The sequence below is a fragment of the Bos javanicus genome, chromosome 10 (assembly GCF_032452875.1).
Source record: "Bos javanicus breed banteng chromosome 10, ARS-OSU_banteng_1.0, whole genome shotgun sequence".
Lineage (NCBI taxonomy): Eukaryota > Metazoa > Chordata > Mammalia > Artiodactyla > Bovidae > Bos > Bos javanicus.
This window is the reverse complement of record NC_083877.1, coordinates 47,850,996-47,866,047: the sequence shown is the minus strand read 5'-3', so window position 1 is coordinate 47,866,047 and position 15,052 is coordinate 47,850,996. Positions and strand designations below refer to the sequence as shown.

General features: G+C 43.3%; 1 long non-coding RNA gene across 5 annotated transcripts in view; it reads right to left on the bottom strand.

Annotated features, from left to right (window-relative positions):
* Positions 1–12,619, bottom strand: part of LOC133256207 (uncharacterized) — a 288,817-nt gene extending 276,198 nt beyond the window's left edge. For 2 of the 5 annotated variants that reach the window (XR_009739128.1, XR_009739130.1), the window contains exon 1: positions 12,342–12,617. This is a non-coding gene — a long non-coding RNA (uncharacterized LOC133256207). Of the gene's footprint in view, positions 1–12,341 lie in introns of all 5 variants that reach the window. The other 3 variants (XR_009739129.1, XR_009739125.1, XR_009739127.1) reach the window with 3 other exon arrangements.
* Positions 12,620–15,052: the final 2,433 nt, after the last annotated feature.

Genomic DNA, 15,052 nt, shown 5'->3' with positions numbered 1-15,052 from the left:
AAATGAAAATGTTTCACTGTTGTAGGAATCATGATATTATCTAGCATATAATTTTGGGTCTGGTGCTAACAAGTTCTAGAACCTTAGCCAACCCAGGCAAACCACTCTGGATCTCCTTTTCCTCCATGTAAATTGAGGTGAGAATCCAAAGACACAATAGACGTGAAAACACATTGGAAAATAAAAGGCTCATGCTGTGCTGTTCTCAGTCATTCAAGTCATGTGCGACTCTGCGACCCCACGGACTGTAGCCTGCCAGGCTCCCCTGCCCATGGAATTTTCCAGGCAAGAATACTGGAGTGGGTCGCCGTTTCCTTCTCCTGGGGATCTTTCCAACCCAGGGACGAACCTGTGTCTCCTATGTCTGCTGCACTGGCAGGCAGATTTTTTACCACTGAGCCACTAAGGAACCCCAAAAACCATCATACACATGCTATAAACTGTTATCCTGCTCTGCCAAAGAAATGGAATGATCAGTTAATTCAAGTGGGATGGATTCAGCATACCAGTTCTTTGAGGTGAAGAGACCTATCAAACGAATGGATTGTCAGAATCGTCCCCCCAGATGCTGGCTGCTCTGTCAATTCAGCCTAAGTCTTGAAGGCATCTCTCATGCTACCTACACTCCTTGTCAAAAAGACTTAGGTTTTAATTACCCAACAAATCTTGACCTGCTGCAAAGTAAAAACTACAAGTGTGTGTGATCCATTTTTAAAAAAACTCACGAGCTAACATCCTGAAGAAATAGAAATGTAGCCAGGCATTCCCAACCAGCAGCCATCTATGAACAGTAATACAAGTGACTGTGTGGCTGGTACATTCTAGAGGCAAAGGAGCTCTTTCATTCTACTGCAAACTTTACTGTAACCCCAGCTGAGGCCCCTTTCTGACCAGCCTGTTGCTACAACATGAATGCTTCACATTCTTGGTTTCTAACTGAAGGTGAAAAACAATGTTTTGAGAGCATTTTACACCTGCAATAAAAAGAAGGCAACAAGAAAATATGCTGAGGGATTCTTCTCTAGTCCAGAAAACCTAAATAAAAGTCTCAAACCAAGCACCACTGAAGCAGTTGCAACAATTGGAAAAGTCAATAGTGTTTGCCTCGTAATAATCTAGACTCCACAAGAGTGCCCTCTTAGGAACACAGTCCCTTTCCTTTCTTCTTACATTCATATCCGATTTTGGGGATCATTGTTAAACATTTAACTGGATTGATTCAACTGACTCGCTATATTTTGACAGCTCAAAGTATCAAGTTATTTAATTAACTCATTTTCAATTAACACGGTTGCTGCTAACCTGGTGTAAATTAAGTCTCCTCAGACTCTAGAAAAAGAAAGAAAGGAGGCCAATGGGATGGAGATTTCTATTGCATATCTCATTCTATTGGAAGTTTCCAATTCAGGTCAGACCCATAAAATAATGTCTTTTTTGTGGTTAAGTGTTAACTGGCAGCCAGGTGCTAAGAGAGTGCTGAATCAGCCCAGAAGAGGGGGTGGGTGGAAGGGAGAAGAAAGTTTGGTTTATAGGCTGAAGCGAGCAAAGGAAACAGAACTGGCAAGAGTTATACATTGCTCCAGGCGGGCACAGGTGGATGGAACTGCAGGCCAGGTCAGAAGAAGAGAAAGATTTATGTCCTGTGCAAACAAAAGGCCAGAAGAAAAATCACCAATCCGGTTGGGCAGCTCTGAAGTGAAGGAAACATCTGTTCATACAGTGAAGGAATGGTCAGGTAAGACAGGCTGGAAACAGTCATCAGAAGGCCATCTGCTGACCTGGGACAGCATGCCCTCGAGGCACGAAACAAATCCTGTCCTCCAGGAGGCCACACAGTGGGGCCAGGACCAGCCAGGCCAGGAAACAATGCCAGGACAAGGCATTAAAGTTACATGAGCCTCATGGAAGAACTTGCCCGGCGAGTTTACTTCCGAAATGTGAAGTCGAGTGGAAACACAGTGTTTTCTTCTTTGAGAACTTGGCAAACCCGCTCCACTGGGCCTCTCCATGAAGCAAGAATGCAGAGAGGTAGTTCATCAAATGCCTGTGGCCAGTACCCGTCACTTCTCCGGAGGCTGCGGCTCCGCCCCTCCTGGCTTCTGGTTGGGGGAGCTGTCAGCTCAAGGCAGCTGCTGTCTTGGGGGTGGTACCATAGAACCCCAAGAACTTGTGGCCCAAGTGAGACAGTGGATGGGAGGTGGCCTTTGACCATGGAAGGCAACCCGCTGGGCAATAGGAGAGGCAAGCCAGAGGAGCACAGAAAGGCAGGGGGAAATGAAAGCAGGAACTGGCAATGACCTTGCATTAATGGGCAGCACACCCTACTGGAATAAAGGCCGGCATGAGTGGGGCTTTGCTCTAAAGAAGCCGGCAGTAGCTAGGTCCTTCCAATACTAATGAGCATCATTATAGCCCTTGGACAAACGAGCCAAACTTCAGACAAAAGCTTGGAGAGAGAAGAGATTTATGTCGTAACACAAAATACCAAATGTATAACCAAATGTCATGGAAGAACCAGCTGATAATTGGTGGGAGAGCAAAGGCCATCAGAAGAAAAAAAACTTACTGTCTGAAGTACTAAGATTAACAAGAGTGAGTGAGTGTCATGGAATTATTAGTTAGTGACCAAAGTATCAATACAAAGCTGAAATTAAATCCTTGACCATCCTCCCTTCTCTCTCCCTTACCCCGTATTTCTATATCTATGACCTCCTGGTGTTATAATTTATAGACACACACACACTTTATATTCATACACATGGAAAGAGTAAAAGTAGTAACATTTGTTGACTCCTTATTGTATGCCAAGCTCTCTCCCATATTCCTTTACAGGTGTTAATTTATTCAATCTTGGCAACATGCCTAAGGAGGTGGAAACTATCTCTGTCCCCATTTCACAGATAAGGAAATGAAGTGCAGAGAACATAAGCCAGATAACACAGCTGATAAGTATGTGAACTGAGATTTGAACCAGGCATTATGGGTCCTCAGTAAGCATCTTCATTTTTGTTTCTGAAATCTCAAATCAGGGACTTTGGGGAGAAGTGGTTAGCTTTCCACTCTGCGTTCCTCACAACCAACCCTCTCCCTACTCCAGTCCTCAAGCCCACTGCTCTCTGAGGTACCATTCCCTCATCTCTATCCATTCAGATTCTCCTCTTTCTTCATATGCCAGTTCAAGACTCAGGAGGTTAGCCAGCTGCATGCCAAACCATTTCCTCTTCTTCTAGGTCCACAGCAAGACTATAATTCCCAATCATTTACATTGAAGGGCAGCTATGCGACAGGCTCTAGTCAGCGGAAGGTCAACAGGAATGAAATGTGCCACCTCCAGTCCTCACTTTGAAACACTGAACATGGAACCCTCCTTCCAGTTTGAGGCAGATAAGCATGGAGCCCTGGAAGGCCTCAGATTGAAGCAGTGAAGCCATTTGATAGATGGTCCTGATCCCTGATCACTAGAAGACCACCCACTAATCAGGAACTCCTAAGTGGGTCCTCATGTAAGGAGGAAATGGACTTCAAACCATCATATTTGTACCTGGAAGTCTGTTTATTGCAACAGCCATCAACACCCTAACATGAACTTTGATGCGTCCACCTCTACACTAGGTTTGTGTTTATAAGCTGGTTCCTGACCTTAAAGAATGCACAGAAAAGAGGGAAAAGAGAAAGAGAGGTAAATAACATAAACAGCGTTCAAAAATGTTGCAATCACAGAAAGTCTACTATTTAGTGAGAACACTGCTAGAAGCATGAAGTCAGGAGAAGCCATTAGAAATAGTGACAGTAGAGGAAGGGTGGAGTCAACATGTCTCCCAGATATCCCACTGGGGATGTTGGGCCTCACTTTATGTCACACAGTGAAAACTGTCCTAGAAACATCAGTCACGGTGCCTACCGCACTCACCAGCTCTGTTCAGGGGACATGCCCTCTCTGTGCCCCACATGGAGGGAAGATGCCCCAGGCTCCACCTCAAGTACACCTGTTCCCCGAACTAGACCAGAGGTGTCCCCACCTCCAGGCTGACTTCATTCCACTGGGGTGGTCTGATGTCACACTGTGCCCCCTGTGATTAACTAGGCCATTCAGATTCTTTCACTCTGGAAGATGAATGAGGGAGCCTTGAAGGAATTAGCCTATTGGAGCAGGATGAAAAAGAAGAAGGCAGGCAAAGAGGACTGGAGACACAGGCTGTGCCTCAATGGGGATGCAGATCCCACCACTGACAGGCACACTGGTCAGCTGCCGGACGGTGGCAAGCAGCAGATGGACTTTGGCTGACTGAAGCAAGAAAGTGATCTGTGAAAAGGATAACAGCGAGCTCACAGAAGCCTTCTGGCTTAGCCTGGGCTGCTATTACATTCCATAGACCAGATGGCTTCAACAAGAGGCATTCATTTCTCATAGTTCTAGATACTGGAAAGTCCAACACCAAGGTGCCTGCAAATGTGGCTCCTGGTAGAAACCCAGTCCTGGCTTGCAAACAGCCACCCTCTTGCTGTGCCCTTACATGGCAGGGTAGGGGGGAGCTATCTTGTCTCTTCCTCTTACCAGGGCACTAAGGCCCTCAGAGGGGCTGCACTCTCATGATCACATCTAAACCTAATCACCTCCCAAAGGTCCCACCTCCAAATACTGTCACTGGGATGAATGGCTTCAACATATGAATCTGTGAATCGGAACATAAACATTCACTCCACAATAGCCTCAAAAACAGAGCTAAGTTTGGTGGGGGTGTGGGGTTGGGGGCGGTTCTGCTGTCAGAAACCACAGAATTGCTCTATAGGTCTGTCCCATAACCTCTGCTGTCAACCACTTGAAGGGGAATCATCTCATTAGCACCAGTGTGCCAGACACTGCCCTGTTCATCTTCAAGGACACTTGTCACCTCCCACCTTCTGCCAGGAACATTTCTGACCACATGTGATCCCCCTACATGAATGAGTGATTTGTCTCTCTATGCGTCTCATGGCCCCATCAGCAGCCTTCAGCATAGTGGTTAAGTGAATGCATCAATATCTGATGAATAAGAAGAACTTCCATTTAATGTGACAGCTGCCTAAAGTAATAAAGCTGCAGTAACAGTAGCTACAATGTATTGGGTATTTACTAAGTGCCAGTAAATTCTTAAGTGCTTTATGTGCAGTCTCTCATTTAATCTTTACAGTCACCTTATAAGGAAGGCGTTATCATCATCTCCATTCTACAGAGGCAGAAATGTGAACTTAGGGAGGTAAGTAGCTTGCCCAGTTTTACTCAGCAAGTAAATGGGAGGAACAGGACTCAAGTTGTTGATTATGTTCCCAAAGCTCACACTCATTACACTTCTGGAACATCTAAAATAGACCCCACCTGCAACATGCTCATGTTAAATGCCACTGAGATAAGAAAAGAAAAAAATTCCCAGAGTCCATTTTTTTTCCCTACTCACTTTTCCCTCCTCCCAGAAAAGTTAATAATGGAAAGACACATGACATATCCACCACAGATTACTGTGTCAGTCCATTCAGCTAATTTCAAAAAAGATGATGCTAATTATTAGAGATAATGAAAACTTGCTCTTCAACCACAATCCAAGGGGAATCGTCCAATTGATTAACAGGGATTTCAACACACGCATTCAATTTCTCCTGCTCGTTTTGTAATGGATGGGAAAAATTGGTTTGTAGATAGAGATTTTTGAGAGCTAAGTGTCTAAGACACTGAAGGGAGCCACCTCATTAAGTCCTAGGCCTGGTTAGGCAGGCTCTCGAAACCAGAGGCAAAGCCAACGGCAGGTAAACTCACTACAGGCATTATTTAATGAAAGTCTGCACTTTATCAGAGCATTCTTCCTGAGTCCTAGATTTATTTCTTGCATGATTTTTTTCTCTCTCTATTTTTTAACCATTCGTGAGTCTTTAAAAAATGCAGCATTGAAGCAGTTAAAAATAAATCCAGGATTTGCAGAACAGAAAGAAGTTAATCATGGCAGCAAACTAAACCCCAGGGACAATTTTAGTCTCCAAGTTAAAATATCGTGTCTCTGACTCCAAGTAAATTGACTTTTCACAGAATACTCTAGCATAATGCATAACAGCCAGGCACTCCAAGAGAAGCTCCTGGGTATTGGTCTAGAGCCCACAACCAGCAGCAGATCATAGTGTATGTTGAATAAAATTACCCATTCTGAAGGTCCTCAGCTATCTTGAATATTTTATTAGAAACCTTTTTGTGGTGGAGACCAACTGGGACCTCTTTCTCCTAGGAGTGAGCTGTCAACGGTGGGAGAATTGAAAACCAGAGCAAGTCAAGCTTAATTAGATCTCCCCCCACTACTTCCAACCTCACATTTCGGGTATATTCTTTGCTGACCACGAAACTTGATAAATAATAATACACTGGAATTTGTCTCCCCAGACCTTCCAAAAAAGAAAAGCACAATCGTGGACAGGTAGAGAAAGAAAAATGTAGCAACAGCTTTCAAAGACTCTAGACAAAATATTAGCTGAATGCTACCAACCATGTAATCACAATACTGTGATCAGAAAACTCACAGAGGTGCCTCAAAGGGTGGTACTGGGTGAGGAGCAAGGTGCGATTTAGACCCATGAGGAAATAGTTTCTGAGTCTCTGCTTTAAGGCTAGCACCCGCTGGGCAACACAGGAAAACTGACCATATATTCCAGATTTCATGAGAAAAACTTCAAATGTCAAATCTTTTCTTCCCTCATTTCTGCACATCAACATGGTCTCATTAAAGAACAAGTCCCAACTCTGGGTTTCAGAAAATATGACTGCTGAAAAGGATGGTGGACATAACTCACTGTATACAAGGAGTTAGCACTAGAGTTATGCAGTAAAAGATTAAAAACAAAGGCAGTAAGCGTGGATCGCAGAGTTGGGAAATCATCATTCATTACACCAAGCTCACTTTTACAGATTGCTACTTTCTGTTTTGCAGCATGACATTTTTCTAAATCCTTAAGTATGGTAACTTCCTTTTTTTGTGATTTGCCAAAGTGCAGGAGTTCATATAACATTTCAGTGGCCGCCTATGTTAAGATGACTTTCCATTAATAGTATTATTTGTGATATAGCCTCCTTTTGAGACACCCCATCTACTCTTGCAATAAGTTTTACAGTATTGCATTTCACAAACAATTTAATAGGAGTCTGGTTTCTTTTGAAAAATGTGTGCATATCCAATTTCCCCTTAGTTTCACAATACACAACACATCTGTTATTTCAATGATAACAGATGTTATACTGAAATTGTAATAACTTGTGAGTTAACTGTATTCAAAACTTTATAGTTACACGCGTTCCAATAACTTAATCCTCTACCATTATCTCTTCAAATTGATTTAGCCCTGCAGAAGTTGGAGAAAATCAAATATTCATTGTGTTTGCTTTGTGCATATATACAAAAATCACATCATGATTTATCTCTCCTGGTATTAATCCTGTCTTCTTTGGAAAGATGGGGGTAAAAATCATAACAGGATCAACAATCCCTCTTCTCTTTACTCATGAAGATAAATTTCATAGCCAATTCGGGATTAATATGCATGCATCTGTGTGCAAGCTTTTTTATGGATTTGTAGGCACCCTATAAATCCATTCTGCATTTCTAGCCATTTACTGTTTAAATAAATGACCTTTCCTCTTATCTCAGGGGCACAAGCCTACCCTCATTTGGCCATTTTATCTTTTATTAGGGAAGCATCTCTCTGTCTTTCAAAAGCAAATTACCTTCTTTCTCTCAAGCTTCCCTTTTGTCTTTTCCCCTGCAAATCCAACTGAAATGTGTGGGATACAAGGAAACGCACAAGTAGTAGTGGGCCAGTATAGTGGGGGCTCTGAAGGAGCATGGAAAAGTGAGGAGAGCCTCCATCTTCTAGAACTTTCCATACTGATACAGCGCAGAAGACTCACGCAACAACTGTGAGTAAAACTATGCCTGGGGGTTGTTTGAATGAGACCATACGCTAAGGGAGTCTGCAAAGGACAAGGTGGGGAGGCCTAGGGGCCAGCAGGGTATCGTAGGGGAGCACAGCCTACAGCTGGGCCTCAGGAGATGGTGGCATTTTGGCAGGCTGTAATGCTGGGAGGGAGCGCCCCCCATAAAGCCAAGGCTCAGCAAGACTGTGCAAGAGGGGTTTGAGCAGGAGGGTAGTCGGGCCTCTTGTTTGGCTGCTCTACCCCAGCAAGAGGGCCATGCTCGTATCCATTTCCAATGTCTTCCTTTCACTCATTCCTTCCCTCATTCATCAAACACACAGCCCTGAACATCACCAGCTGGACAGGCATGGGTGGGAGAGAAACTCCTGAGGTGAGGAGTCTGAGTGTCTATGAGTCAGTGGATCCCCATTTTTGTTTTGGTCTCAGGGCTCTACTGACTTCAGAAAATCCGTTCCATTATGCTCAGCTCATTCTGAGGCCAATTAGCCATGTCTACCACTATCTTCTTGGGATTCCCCCCAAACACCAGATCCATGAGTGTTCAAACACCAGGAGTGTCATTACAGGCATTTACAAGTGGAGAGAGAGAGCTGCTTGACATGAGGACAGAAAATTAACTACCAAGTCAGTAGTAAATGCTTCAGGCTCATTCTCTGTTTGGAGAGGCAAGAGTGTACCACACTTTGCACCCAGACTGCCTGGGGTTCAAGTCCCAGCTCAGTCACTTTCAGGCATTTTCAATTTCTCTGTGCCCCAGCTTCCTTCATAGATAAAATGGGTGTGATAATAATACTCACCTCATTGGGTTATTGAAGGGATTATAGGAGATGAAACATGTAATGCTCTCAAAACAGAACAGAGCATCTATCATCGATGCTGTATTTTGTTGTTATTATTAATGGGTCCATGCCCCTTCATGAGTGTTCACACTAAAGAGCTAGAGTCCTTGCAGCCCATTCACCCAGCTAAGAGGGAAGGGTCCCCTCACCCTGGCCTTTACCCTGATATCCCTGCTCAGATCTCCTTTCATGTAAGTGATGTGTTAGGTGACAAATTGTATTCTGTAGACTTAATTCCTTTTCCTGTCTCTTGACTAGTGCTCATTTCTCCAGACAGTGTAGCCTTTTTTACAAATGCAGATCTGGGCCCAGTGGGTACACCATGAAGGCCTGGTGGCTAGAGGTTGGCCATTCTGTTTTCATAAGCAGGCTTCTCTCAGCCTAGACCGTGTCACCCGTTCATGATGGATGAGTAAACATTGCCTCACTTGTTAGGAAGTCTTTGTGGGGTAGGAGAGATTTCATGCTATCCTTAAGGACAACAGAAAATAAGATGAGCTACATGTGTTACATGAGAAACAAAATAGTACACCTTTTTAAAAAATCATAAACAAGGGGAAACAAATATTAGGTAATATTTGCAAAGAAATTCCCCTGGGGACAGGAAGACTCAAAGAATATTAGGTTTAACTCTATATTCAGTGATGTTGGAAAGTCTGCCTTGCTCAAGTATCTATGGAAAAAGCATTTGTAGAGCATATACCAGAGAAGGCAATGGCACCCCACTCCCCCACTCCAGTACTTTTGCCTAGAAAATCCCATGGACGGAGGAGCCTGGTAGGCTGCAGTCCATGGGGTCGCTAGGAGTCAGACACGACTGAGCAACTTCACTTTCACTTTTCACTTTCATGCATTGGAGAAGGAAACGGCAACCCACTCCAGTGTTTTTGCCTGGAGAATCCCAGGGACGGGGAGGCCTGGTGGGCTGCTGTCTATGGGGTCGCACAGAGTCGGACATGACTGAAGTGACTTAGCAGCAGTAGCAGCAGCAGAGCATATACCACACCCACTATGGTGTACTGCTTAATCTTTAAGCCTCTGTGAAGAGGCTTGTTGTTTTTGAAAAGAAAACCCAGGGCAAAGTACAAATACACAGAAAACACCAACAAGTGACCAGGCAATGGGGTGGGAATCACCCAACACAAGTCTCATTCCATAAAATGAAAACAAAGATAATGTAATTGAAACCTATAGTAGCTGGTGTGATTAGCGGAAGTGAGTCATTCCCAGATTTCTAATTTGGGTAACAGCAAAGTCTATGATTCTTTTTACTGGGACAGGGACCCTACGACGAGAAATGGGTTTTGAAGCTGAGATTGAGGAACCTATGAGACAAGCAAGTGAAAGTATCAGTTGCCTGGCTGTGGAGTTAGGAAGTGGGAACTTCACTTTGTTGAGCACAAACTGCACTACCTCCTGGAATAATGAATTCCACAAGTTACCTCCACTGGCATTTGGAGGGAGGAGGGCAAAGACCTGGTCATAAAGGAGATTATAAACGTGACTGTGAAGGCCATCATGGCCCCACTGAGACAAAAGGGAGTCAAGAGACAAGTGTCTCTGTTTCCCTTCTAATTCTTAGAAGACTCTAATGCGTGATCCCCAGCCTTTTTTACACAAAAGAATGATTTCATGGAAGACAATTTTTTCATGGACTAGGATGAGGGGAATGGTTTCAGGATGATTCAAGTCAAGTGCATTAAATTTACTATGCACTTTATTTCTATTTTTATTATGTTATCTCCACCCTCTCTGTCTGAAATAGACTTTCCCCACTCAAATATCTCAGTCTCACACAAAACAATCAACAGTGGAAAGAAAATAATTTCTTTCCTTGTTCTTTTCCCTCTTTTTGTAAGGAAAGAAAACCTTTTTCAAAGGCTGCTCCCACCCATGACTGCTCTTCAGTCTCATCAGCCGGAACCTGATCATGTGACCAGCCATGGGTGGTGGTATCCCACCAAAAAAAAGAAATTAAAGAGCCATGATTGGCTGTGACCAACCAAAATCCAACCCTGAGGCTGGAGGAGGAAACGATCTTCCTGAGCTTGCTGCTACCCAGGAATAAGGGAACCCAGTCCCTGTTTGGGATGAGTTCAGTAATACCACAATGGCTTAAAAGCGGTGTTTATTTCTCCTTCTTGCTACATGCCCACTGTAGGACACCAGAGGTCTCTGCTTATGGTTACCCCCTGGGCATCAAGTTGATGGAAGCTCCGTGTGATTTTTACATTATACTGGCCATGGAGGAGCATCCTTAAAGTTCCATAATTAAATATTATGGGCTAGATATAAGAGCCAGAAATAGTCACATAGTTTCACTGGACCACAAGAGGGCCAGGAATTTCAGTCTTCTATGTGACCTGAATGAGAGAAGAGTCAGATACTGGAAAACAGCATGAATGTCTACCAAATCTGCAAACCCTGCCAAATCCATGGCATATCTTAGTGTGAGAAACCTACTATCTCCTGGGATAACCAATTTCATTTTTGCTCATCCTTGACTGACAAACAGCACACCTTTATAATAAATTAAAAACCCCTCTACAGCATGCGTCCCTTGTTCTACATACTTATAAAACTATGTTTTTCATTTTTCCCATGACAGATCTTCAACTGTTTGAAGATAATTATCATGCCCTCCCAGTCCTCATTTTTACAAATTGAATCAAAATTTCAATTAGGAATTCAAAAGTTCAAGTATCTGAAAATAGAGTGACATTGAATTGAAAGTTTCTGTATTTTGGAAAAATACAGAAATTTGGATTAACTTCAGAGAAAGAGAACCAAGCTGATGTGTTGGATCAGAGGAAAAGATAATGGATGGAAAAGCAAGCTCCTATCTGAAACTGTTGACAGAGAACCAAATAACAGAAGATATCTTTTCTTCTTTGGGCTCAGATTAACTGTGAAATTCTCATTCCTTGGTTGCTACTTCACTTCCAGCCTGATAGAATCAGGATATTTCTGAAGTTACCTTCCTTGACTGCTGGAGGTGGTACCAAGGCAAACATACTAAGGAAAAAAAAAAGAAAAAGAAAAAAAATCCCTCCAATTTTACTCATTGACTCATCTTGTGTTTAAATAACTGTTATTTGAAGCTAAATTACAGAATCTTAATTCAGAGAGAGACTGTCAGGATCTAAGACTAATGAATCTCTCTTTCTCAGAGTGTTTCTTAATGTGGACACTTCACTAAAAAGCCAGGAGAAACAGACATAAAGAATAGACTTATTGACGTGGGGAGAGGGGAGGAAAGAGTGAGATATATGGAAAGAGTAACATGGAAACTTACATTACCATATGTAAAGTAGACAGCCAATGGGAATTTGCTGTACAGCTCAGGAAACTCCAAAAGGGGCTCTGTATCAACCTAGAGGGGTGGGGTGGAGAGGGAGATGGCAGGGAAGTTCTAAAGGGAGGGGATATATGTATACCTATGGCTGATCCATGTTGAGGTTTGACAGGAAACAACAAACTTCTGTAAAGCAATTATCCTTCAATAAAAAAATAAATTAAAAAAAAAGGCAGGAGAGACAGCAAATATAACTTACCTACTTATTTGGAGGTGCTTGCGAATTGTGGGTTAATTGCATAACAAAGCAGCCAGTTAACACCTGCCTGTGGATTTACATACTTCCAGCCATATATCATCTCCCACCTGATACAGACTTTGTTGAAGCCAGAATGTTTCACCAGGACTGGAAGGTCAGTCCCATTTGTCAAAGCAGGGACAGTCCTTTTGTCTTACGACAGCCTTATCTGGGTTGTGGAGTCGCTCAAGGACATCATCTGCCTTCCGATCAGCAGAGCCTTGAGAAAGTAGAGTTATGGGAACAACGGGTCTTCTTACTTATTTCTAGCATCTACTTTTGTCCTTATTAGGAGGCCAGAATCTACAGGCTGATAAGACAGACACCTATCATTTGCAAGGAAGGACCTAAGAGTACAGTTCTCTGATACATTTGCTAACTGTACAAAAACTAATCGCAATGGGTTTTTGTCATGCTCATTTCATGAAAGAGCCTTATGAGGTCAGTGAATACTGGCTAATGTCCAATGTGTGTGTGTGTGTTGTGAGGTCAGTGAATATTGGCTAATGTCTAGTATGTGTGTGTGAGTGCACGCACGCTCAGTCACTCAGTCATGTCCAACTCTTTGTGACCCCATGGATTGTAGCCCACTAGGCTCCTCTGTCCATTGAACTTCCCAGGCAAAAATACTGGAGTGGATTGCCATACCGTTCGCCAAGGGATCTTCCTAACCCAGAGACTGAACCCACATCTCCTACAATGGCAGGCAGATTCTTTACCACTGTGCCACCTGGGAAGCCCTAGGAGACAATAAAGAGCAAATTCATTTTCACAAATATTTACTGAGCACTTAATTATATAGTAGGTACTGGCAGGCACTAGGAACTACGATGAGAGAGCAAATAAGCCTGTCCCCAGCTTTCCCAGAGCTCACATCCTGGAGGGGGATCCAGCCATTGACCATACAGTCACACCCACATCAATCAGAACACTTAGGGGGTGCTTACTAAGTGCCTGGCTCTGTTCCACATACTTTACACTCATTCATTAACATGATCCTTACCACACTCCTATGAAGCAATTACTATCCTCATCACTCATTTCACAGATGAGCAAACTGAGTTACAAAGACATGAAGAAACTTGTCTTGGGTCACACAGCCAGTAAGTGGCAGAGCTGAGAACGAAACTATGGCAGGCAGTCTGGCTTTTAATGCCACCAATCCCCTCAACAGACCTAGTAGTCTTTGGAAAGACTTTCAGAAACATCCTTCCCATGTTCATCTCTCTGGTGTGTCCCCCACTACCTGTTCTACCAATCACTACACTGTCTTTAATGGCTACATTGCATCAAAGAGGTGTACATTATTATCAATTTCTGAATTCAGGGTGCATCCCACAGCTGACAACCCAAGTAGAAAAAGCAAGAGAATTCCAGAAAAACATCTACTTCTGCTTCATTGACTATGCTAAAGCCTTTGACTGTGTGGATCACAATAAACTGTGGAAAGTTCTTAAAGAAATGGGAATATCAGACCACCTTACCTGCCTCCTGAGAAACCTGTATGCAGGTCAAGAAGAAATAGAACCAGACATGGAACAACAGACTTATACAAAATTGGAAAAGGAGTACTCAAGGCTGTGTATCATCACCCTGCCTATTTAACTTATATGCAGTGTACATCACGTGAAATGCTGGGCTGGATGAGGCATAAGCTGGATTGCCAGGAGAAATATCAATAACCTCAGACATGCTCACAACACCACTGTTATGACAGAAAGTGAAGAGGAACTAAAGAGCCTCTTGATGAAGGTGAAAGAGGAGAGTGAAAAAGCTGGCTTAAAACTCAACACTCAAACTACTAAGATCATGGCATCTGGTCCCATTACTTCATGGACAATAGATGGGGAAACAATGGAAATAATAAGAGAATTTTATTTTCTTGGGCTCCGAAATCACTGCAGGTGGTGACTGCAGCCACAAAATTAAAAGACACTTCCTCCTTGGAATAAAAGCTATGAAAAACCTAGACAGTGTATGAAAAAGCAGAGACATTATTTTGCCAACAAAGGTCCATATAGTCAAAGTTATGGTTTTTCCAGTAGTCATGTATGGATGTGAGAGCTGGACCACAAAGATAGCTGAGTGCCGAAGAATTGATGCTTTTGAACTGTGGTGTTGGAGAAAACTCTTGAGAGCCCCTTGGACTGCAAGGAGATCAAACAAGTCAATCCTAAAGGAAATCAGTCCTGAATATTCATTGGAAGGACTGGATGCTAAAGCTGAAGTGCCAATACTTTGGCCACCTGATATACAGAGCTAACTTACTGGAAAAGACCCTGATGCTGGGAAAGATTGAGGGCAGGAGGAGAAGGGGACAGCAGAGGACAAGATGGTTGGATGGTATCACTGATGCAATGGAAATGACCTCAAGCTCCAGTAGCTAGTGAAGGACAGGGAAGCCTGGCATGCTGCAGCCCATGGGGTTGCAAAGAGTCAAACACGACTGAGCGACTGAACAATAACAACAATAGGTAGAACTGTTGTGTAGTTTTTTCTAAGTGGTAGGTAACATAACATCACAGCATACGGACAAATGTGGGTTAGACTCCATGGAAGGTGGTACTTGGTGCTGATCTGCCCACCACAGTGGAGAACACAGGGCCGAACCAGAGCAAGGCTCCATTGTTGGAAGAAAGGAATTATTCTCATGTGTAGTGAGGAAAGGAGAA